Source organism: Dromiciops gliroides, chromosome X, assembly GCF_019393635.1.
Source record: "Dromiciops gliroides isolate mDroGli1 chromosome X, mDroGli1.pri, whole genome shotgun sequence".
Classification (NCBI taxonomy): domain Eukaryota; kingdom Metazoa; phylum Chordata; class Mammalia; order Microbiotheria; family Microbiotheriidae; genus Dromiciops; species Dromiciops gliroides.
In genome coordinates, this window is record NC_057867.1 from 42,785,087 (window position 1) to 42,794,694 (window position 9,608).

At 44.6% G+C, this 9,608-nt stretch overlaps 1 non-coding gene across 1 annotated transcript; it reads right to left on the reverse strand.

Moving 5' to 3' along the window:
• Nucleotides 1–4,423: 4,423 nt before the first annotated feature.
• LOC122734220 lies at nucleotides 4,424–4,528 on the reverse strand. The gene has a single exon (XR_006354026.1). It is a non-coding gene; the product is annotated as a U6 spliceosomal RNA (small nuclear RNA).
• Between the last annotated feature and the right edge of the window lie 5,080 nt (nucleotides 4,529–9,608).

Here is a 9,608-nt window from a genome sequence, read left to right on the forward strand (position 1 = left end):
CTGATTTCGGAGCTCGGCCTCCTTATAGGGACCACACTCCAACCCCTGCGCGCATCATTCTGGGGAGAAATGTGCCCTTTTCACATTTCCGCTTCCTTTTTGCTTCCTGTCAATTCTTGCTACCTGAAGTGTAATTGCAACAGACACAGGGAGGGTCCACTGTGACAGCAAGGTTGGGAGGGGACCTGGGGGGGACATGGCCCTGGCACACGGGATGTTTACGGTCGCACCTCCCGGCAAGGGCTTAATCCGTTCCGTTACCTGGTCCCGAGACCTCCTCCAAGGGAAAACCCGACGATTTCTTCTCCCGAAGAGGAAGAGACTCTGATGATTCTGGAGTGGATGAGGTGGATGGTGAAAGAATGGGCACAAAGAGTCGCTTGTTTTTCACTGGAATGCCCAAGTCCTCCCTGTACTGACTGGTCAGCAATCTCCAGAAACTGCGTCCAAGTCCCCAGCGGGCTTGCAATCAACTGCACCTGAACAGAAGTTTCCAGGAACCCCCACGCCCCAGTTTGCCACCAAAAGGGCCAGAGTTCCGTTGACTGACAGGGCTGAAATCAGGAACACCTGGGAAGAAGTTTCTAGGAACCCCCTCCGGCCAAGGTTCTCCTCCTCCATGAGCAGGATTGCTATCAGTTGCACCTGGACAGAAACTTCCAGGAACCCCTGAGTCCCGTGGCCACAGCCCTCCAGCAGCGGAACTGCAATCAGTCACACCTGGGCAGAGAGAGGGTGCTTTGGGGAGCCGTTCTCACACCAGCACTCTAACTGGAAGGCTAGGCTGGCTGCTTCTTTCCAGTGACTCCCCAGTGCTTCTCATTTCTAGGAGGTCCTTTGGATTTACTCCCGAAATTCCTGGCTGACAAGAGACAACTACTCCTCTATTCTCCATTCAGCCTAGTTCCATCCTCACCATCCTCACCTCCATCTTCATACCCCCCTCCACAAGTTCCCCGTACTAGTCCCTTGCATTGTGTACACACACACACACACACACACACACACACACACACACACCCTCTTGTCTCTACTCCCAGTGACACCTCTTCTCTGCACCCCTTTCCCATCGAGGCAACTCCTCCCTCTCCTCTGGAGAGGAGGAGCTGACCACCTCTTTGCTCCCCATGGCTGCTTCTGGACCATGGCCCTGCCACAGGTACCCAACAACTTATTTTTTGGAAGTCCCCACCATCTTTCCCTTCTTTTTACCAACTTTCCCTCATTCTTTTCTACTGACCCCCAAGACAACCCTTTTCCTGAATGATTTCAGCCCCTGGGTCACAGGTCCCTCTTCCCTGTCTTCGCAGTCTGTCATTCTCAGTGTTCTCAACCAACTCATTCTCCACTCCATCTCGGCAATCTACCAGCAAGGCCTTACCTTGGACCTGTCATTCCTGAAAATTGTTTCCCCTGCAAGGTCCTGAACTCTGAGATTCTCCTCTGTAAACTCTACCTCTAATCCTTCTGCCCATCCCACTTTTGCTCCTACTGAAACTACTCCTTCCCCAACCAAATTCCTCAAGCCCATGATCCTTTTTTATTCTCTTAGTCCATCAACCCCCTTTTGACCTGACTTCCTACCCTACCTAACATAGAACTCAAGGGCCATCACTTGACCTTCCACTGAATCCATTTTGATAACTCCCAGCTCCAGGTACTGCCCACCTTCTGATTGATGTGTTTCTGGGCTATTGAGAGTTGCTACAGAAGGGCACTAAACCAGGATAAACTGGTAGCACCACAAATCTATGCCATGAAACTTCAGCTGGGCCCTCTCTGTTCCTCAGAAATCCTTTCATTATTCCCCTATTCCTTTTGTAGCAGGAGGTGACCAGTATGACCCCCTTATTGAGTGGTTGAGCTGGCACACCTCTCATGGTGATGGATATGTTCCTTACGGAAAGATATGTACCATGCTAGAAGGACCTACTTTAAGTACTTTGATTAAAGTCATTATCTTTTCCTTCCAAGCATTGCCTTTTCCAAACTCCTTCATTTCTACTGAAGGTACCACCATGTTTCTGGTGTTTCCGGTTCATAACCCTGGCATTATCTTCAACCCCTCACATTCCCTAGCCCACATAATATAATCAGTTGCCAAATCTTGCTTTCTACTTCCACAATGCCTCTTGGATCTGAGCTGTTCTCTCCCCTTACCCAGCTACCACTTTACTTCTGGTACTCATTATGTTTCATCTAGATTACTGCATCAGCCTCCTTGTTGGTCTCCCTGCATCATTTCTCCCCATTCTATCCCACCCTACATATTATTGCCAACGGATTTTTCCTTAAATACATATCTGACCATGAGACTCCCCCACTCAATAAAATCCAGTGGTTTCCTCTAAGATAAAATATAAACTTGTCTGTATAGTTTTTAAAGCCCCACACAACCTGGCTGCAAACATATTTTTCCAGCTTTATTGTACATTACTCTCCTTCCTGTACTGCACTCTGCTTCCAAACTGGCCTTATCTCTGCCTCTCACCCGTGACATTCAATCTCCCATCTCTGTGACTGGAATATGCCCCATCTCCTCTACCCCACAAAGTTCCTCCCTTCTCTTAAGATGAAATGCAAGCACCACCTTTTATAGGAGGCCTTTCCTGATCACCTGTTTCCCCCAACTGCTATTGCTCCTCCTCCCAAATTGCCTGGTACTTAACTATTTTGTTTACACTTGTACATGTATGCTGTATGTTTTATGTGTACTTATCTCCCCCATTAGAATGGAAGCTCACTGTAAGTAGAGATCACTTCATTATTTGAATGTGTACCCCCCAGCCCAGAACCCAACACGGTGCCTGTCACGCTTAATTTAAGCAGTTTACTGACTGCTTAATAAATACTTATAGGATGATTGATGACTCCCCAGTTACTAGAACTGCCTCTTGATGATTCGAGAATGACAGGGGATATAGAGGAACCTCCCCTTTGCTGTGTATTATGAGTCCACTTTGGAAGCAGCTCATCTCCCCCTTTTTGGGAAACTCTTTTTGGGCATGTTTTCCCTACTGGGGGGATTTCGATCAAGGAGTGGGGATGAGGGGACACTGAGTGATTTCACTCCTAGCTCCCCCTCCCCCTCCAATAATAATGGCAATTTACTGCATAAAGCCCATGACACGGGGTGACGTATGCTTGCCCAGACAAGCATGACACAGAAGTTCCTGGATCTTCCAATGCATAACTGCGTTCTTCCTTTCTGTTTCCTTTTCTGAGCATAGCTCCGAAGCTAGTAAGCCTGAGAATAGATGTTTATGGCCTTACAAATTACCTCAAGGTTAATCCAGAATTCAAGAGCTCCTGAGTTCCTAAGTTGGTTATGGGTAGCCCAGAGGAAGAAAACTCCAATAAGGGCATCAATCTCAGGGGTGACAAAAGCCACCTGCAGCCAGAGGGATACAGTCATGTGATAAGAGGTAAGGAGATCTGGCCTTTGCCAATCTTCCACAATCATTTTTGTCATTTGCTCAGACAATACAGATCTAAGGTACATATGAAATATCTGGTAGGCAGTCTCACGAAAGGTCTTTACCCACTCAGGTAGCTGAATAATCTCTTTCAATAATTTTGTTTCCCTATATTCTTTTTTTTTTGGTGAGGCAATTGGAAGTGCAGTGGATAGAGCACTGGCTCTGGATTTAGGAGGACCTGACCTGAAGTGACTTGCCCAGGGTCACACAGCTAGTAGGTGTTAAGTGTCTGAGGTCAGATTTGAACTCAGGTCCTCCTGAATCCAGGATCGGTGCTTTATCCACTGTGCCACCTAGCTGGCCCCCATATTCTTATATATGTCTTTATTCCCCTCTAATTTTATATATTTTCTGTGGCAGAGAGCTATCCCATTCCAGATATCCATGCTGTACACTGAGTACTATTATGTGAAGGGATGCTGTTCCCCCTATATGAACAGGTTCCTGTATATGGGAAAACCCCAGACATCAACATACGTTATAACCTTTATTTTTAGAGATTTCGCTGGAATTGTACTGTTGCAGAGGACCCCTGGGCCACAGGCCACAGTTAGATACTGCATTCCCCAGACTGGCTGTTCCAAGCCATTTACATGCTTTTCAAACCCCCCAAGTCTAGCCCACCCCAACCATACTCTCTCTCACTGGGCAATCTGGCTCTCCTGGTCTGAGATCAGCACAAACCAAAGTGATCTTCCTTAGCTTGTCTTCTCCATGCCTACATGTAAAAGCATTATTTTTTCTTTCTTTCTTTTTTTTTTGTGAGGCAATTGGGGTTAAGTGACTTGCCCAGGGTCACACAGCTAATAAGTGTCAAGTGTCTGAGGCCGGATTTGAACTCAGGTCCTCCTAAATCCAGAGCCGGTGCTCCATCCACTGCACCACCTAGCTGCCCCCTGTAAAAGCAAATTTTGACATTTTTTTTTTTAAAAACTTTGTGTTCCAAAAATATGGAATGCTTCACGAATTTGCGTGTCATCCTTGTGCAGGGGCCATGCTAATTTTCTCTGTATCGTTCCAAAGTGAGCACAACTTGAGTCCTTTTGAAGCCTGCCCCCTCACCTGTGTCCTGAGTTTCATCCCTTTCAGTCTCCTCTCAGACTTTGCTTCATCAATCAGCCTGTCTCTAGCCTGCATCTTTAATCCCTCAATCTTCACTCACTTCTTCCCATTCTTTCTGCAATCTTGATCATGTCTCCCCTTTATAACAACCAGAAAAGAGTTCTCCCTTGACTGTCCATCCCTCAAGCTTCTCTTCTAACTTTCATCTCCCATTTATTGTCAAACTTTCTGAAACAGTGGCTCCCCTTGATTGATTACTAACCACTTTCTCTTCACCCTCCTTACCTGCTCTAATCAATTGGAAGGCTCTTGAAGGCAGGGATTGTATAGGAGTTATCTTTCTATCTCTACCCCACCTCCCACACAGTGAAGAAATACTAGATGACCACAAAGTCTTATGATACTCTGACCCAGAGCCCACTGGTTCAATAGCTGGGACACACTTCAGATATCCTTCCTGAGACAACCCCCATGGACTGGGTATGCTGGAAGAAGTTAAAAGCATGATGGCATTCATAGAGCTCCCCAATCTGGCTGTTGGGATGTGTTGGAGCCAGCTCATGGTGTATCACAAGAGCTAACTGCTCAATTTACCATATGTGCATTTACCCCCTGGAAATCAGTAAATGTTACAAATCAGCAATTTATTGTCTTCTTGGTTGGGTAGACTTAAGTTGGTGATAGAGAAGATATTATTAATGCATATTAAACTGAAAACTGTCTCAATATTTTTTCAAAGAGCCAGTTGTGAAATTTTTGCTAGCATACCCCTGCCTGGTTCCAATGCACATCTCTGGCTGGCTTCATAATCTCATGTTTGCGCCATACATTGCAGTCATCCCTTTAGTGGTATGGAAGCTCAGAGGGGACAGATGCTATCTCACTTGAGTATTTATATCCTTGTACCATGTCTGATACATAACACGTACAATGAATGCTTACTAAATAAGTGATTGTTTGATTAACCTGGATTACTCATCACTGCTTTAATATGTTTTGCGCTTTCCTGTTCCTGTGTCTGGAATGTTCTTTTTTTGTTTTGTTTTGTGGGGCAATGAGGGTTAGTGACTTGCCCAGGGTCACACAGCTAGTAAGTGTCAGGCATCTGAGGTCACATCTGAACTCAGGTCCTCCTGAATCTAGGACCGGTGCTTTATCCACTGTGCCACCTAGCTGCCCCTAGAAAGTTCTTTTCCCCACTTTCTACACGTTGAAATTTTACTCATTGCTTCAAGGTTCAGCTTAAATGTATCCTTAAGCAGAAGGAAGCCCTGGCTCCTATGAAGTCTCAGGATTTATACTCGTCACATACTCTACTTTGTATTATTTTATTTGTGCTCAGTCTTTATTTCCCCGCATGGGACTTAGGGTATCTTACTGACTCATCCATTCCAGTTATGTGCCTAGAACTGTGGTAGACAAGGACATAGAGGAGAAAAAAACAACACCCGTACCTTCAAGAAGCTTGCATTTTACTAGAGTAAAACAACATATGGACAGATACATTAGTACCCAATATATAAAAAGATCATTGGATGGGGCAGGTAGGTGGACCTGAGTTCACATCTGGGCTCAGACACTTAACACTTACTAGCTGTGTGACCCTGGGCAAGTCACTTAACCCTCCTTGCTCCAAAAAAATCATTGGATAGGAGGTAGGCAGTAATAAGCCACCAGGAAGGGGCTGTTTTAGAAGTGAGGCTAGATCTGATCCTTAAAAGAAAGCAGGGCTTCTTGGAGGTAGAGGGGAGGGGGGTTACATTCCAGACATGAAGGTGATTTTTGTATCAGGATACATATATTCGACACTCTGTTACTATCTGTTGAATCAAACTGAATACTAATGCTATTCTCAGTAGCCCAGCTGAATACCCTCCCTCCCAAAAGTCAATAAGTTCTTCCTCATGTCCAACTTCAATCTCTCCAGCTTTAATTAAAACCTATTTTCATTAAGAGAAGAAATTACATTGTAAAAACCCAATGTGCTCTGCTCCCATTTCTACTGCATGAAGAAGACGAAGACATTTTAATTTGCTAGTATCTCTACCCTTAGATAGCCTAATAAGGAAGATGAGGAACAGAAACAGCAGTACAACCACAACTCTTCTGTAGTTGGATGGATGGATTGAAGAGTGGGAATGGATTCTGGGAAAATATTTTGGAGATCTCTCACTCCTAGACTAGTGGCCTCTTTGTAGAAGGTGGCTGCTTTCATTATTACTTTTGAGCCATCAGCCCATGCCCACTGCAGGGTTGCCTCATGGGAGGGAGAATAGAGGACATGCACCATTCAGTTTGGCCTCTCACAGAGCTTAACCTGAAGAATCATCACTGCCTCTGAGAGTTCAGCTCATCAACCCAACCAGAATGTCTGGTACTGCTAGAGCACCACAGTTCTAAGGCGTGTAATTGGCAGGCTTTGGAGAGGAGCACTAGTAGCAAACAGTTTGTCCTGCTGAGAGCAGTGTGTGATCCATTTATGACAAAGAAATGAAAATCAATGATGAGTTCAAATCCCAACCATTTGCTATTAACATTTCCCACTGCAGATGGACTTCTTGAGGTTCAGCATGGCTCCCTTATTTCCAGGACAACCTGTTCATTCTCTCTATGCAGGGGGTTTGTTTTGACATTACTCTTGTTGTCCTGGTCTCAAAGGACAAGTCTATTCAAACCAATTATTTAAATTTTCCACTGCAGAGGAAAAGAACAAGCCAGATGCTACTATTTCAGATGGATTCAAATTTCTTTGATGGCTTTAGTACCTCATTTGTTGAAGGGAAAAGAATGCTGAATTTCAGATAATAGGAGTCCCAATCAAATTCCAACTGTCTTTCATACTACCTATGTGACTGTAGGTAAGGACCTTTTAATAGGGGAGATGACACATATAGGAGGGTTCAGCATCAGGACAGATGGAAATTTCCTTAGGGTGTTCAAGTAAAAGCGACAGTAATGCTTCTTTTTTAATGTGATTTCCATTGATAAAAACCTTATCCATATCTGATGTTGACCCATTTGATAAAATTCAGGCCTGTTGTGCTAAGAACTTTTCCCTGTGGTCTTTAGTAGCTATAGTAACTGAGAAGGCAAGGACTGACTGCAGAACCGATAGAAGGAGTTGCCAGTTTGCAACTCAATAAGGGTTGTTTCTCTAGGCAATCCTTGGAGAGAAAAGGCTGGGAGCAGGGCCGGTAGCTTGTCACTGCTGCTCAGGGGCTCCTGAACTTACGAGACTACAGGACAACCCGAGGAAGTGAGGTCTGATACCATTAGGCCTGCTTCATCCTAGTGCGTTGGATGGGGGCAAGGGAGGTAGATTACTCCAAGTGCTAAATCCTTTGACTCTAGGTTTCAGATTGAGACCTCACCTTCTTTTAATAATAATGAAGGGGGGAGGAGTTGGTGGCAGCTAGGTGTCTCAGTAGATAAAGCACAGGTCCTGGATTCAAGAGGACCTGACTTCAAATCTTGCCTCAAACACTTGAAACTTACTAGCTGTGTGACCCTGGGCAAGTCACTTAACCCTCACTGCCCTGCCCCCCAAAAAGTACTAACGAAGGGGAGAACAGGGGTCTGAATTCTCTTTTGGGATGCAAGGGTAAAGTCAAAGAATCAAATTTCCACCTGGGGCCCAAACACAGTCCTTGCTGAAAATCTTTTAAATATTTACTACTACATTCTTTTGCCTAAGTATAGTCTAGTGAACATAGCTCGATCTTGGACAATTAAGGTTTCTTTTAAGGGGTCATGATCATTATTGTGAACCCTTTATCCAGGGCTGTGGATGACAATGTTAAAGATGTACAGGGTTAACACATTTCCAAGTAATTTTCTTTTTTTCTTTTTTTTTGGTGAGGCAATTGGGGTTAAGTGACTTGCCTAGGGTCATATAGCTAGTAAGCGTAAAGTGTCTGAGGCCGCATTTGAACTCAGGTCCTCCTGAATCCAGGGCCGGTGCTCTATCCACTGCACCACCGAGCTGCCCTGGTAATTTTCTACATATAGGTCTACTGAATACATATGTATGAATGTGTGTGTGTGTGTGTGTGTGTGTTGGGGGGAGGTGTACAGGCATGTATGCATGCACAAAGAGGGTGAAGAGGTACCTTTTTGAATCTATTTCCAAAAACTGTATAAAATAATAAAAGCTGGGCTTGTTAGATATGGAGCAATATTGCTAGATCACCTTTTTCTTTGGCTCTCTAGGGGAGGCGAGCTGTCATGTACCCTGCCAGTATTGTTGGGCATTATATTACAGGTATCTGAGCTTGGGTTTTACCCCCCCAGCTAGAATGTGAGCAGCACCACTACGTAGCCCAACTGTGAATCTCTGCTAGCCCGGTGCACCTTGCTTCCCATTAGACCCTTAAGAAATGCTTACTGCTGCCTTTTCATGACACAGGGAAGAGTTTTCCGGGATTTAAAAAGAACCATTCAATCTTAAATATCACCCTTTAATTGGGGTTTTAACACATGCACACTAACCCCCTCATTCTAATAGCTACAGAACATGAAACCTCAGAGACAGTGCTGTGCATGCTCTCGCTTCCTGCTTTAGCTAGAAGGGAAATGAAAGTTTTGATTTGTGGAAAAATACATGGAGCATACTGACAAATTAAGGAGCCAGTGGAGAACACTCAGAGCCAAACTCAAGGCAGCTGAGCTCTTGCAGGATGAGATACCATAAATCCACTTTTTCTTATGTGAGTCAAGAAGGGAGCATGCAATAAGTTGGTTAAATAAAAAAAATAAAATTAGTTATGGGTTCCCTCTCAATCCCCCTCCCCCTTTAAAGAATAATGAAATACCAACATGCCAAGTTGGGAGGGTATTCCCAAGACTGAATCAATCTGGGTTATAATCAGAGTAGATCAGGAAGATTTTATAGGATCTCTCAGAAGCCAGTGCTTAAAAACACATAGATATACAGCCAGAAAGGATCTAGGATGTCATCTCGTAAATCCCCCTCCCCCATTTAACAGCTGAGGAAACTGAGGCCAAAAGAGGAGAAGGAACTTCTCCTCAATCACACATAACATCACAGAGCTACTGCTAGAAGAGAAC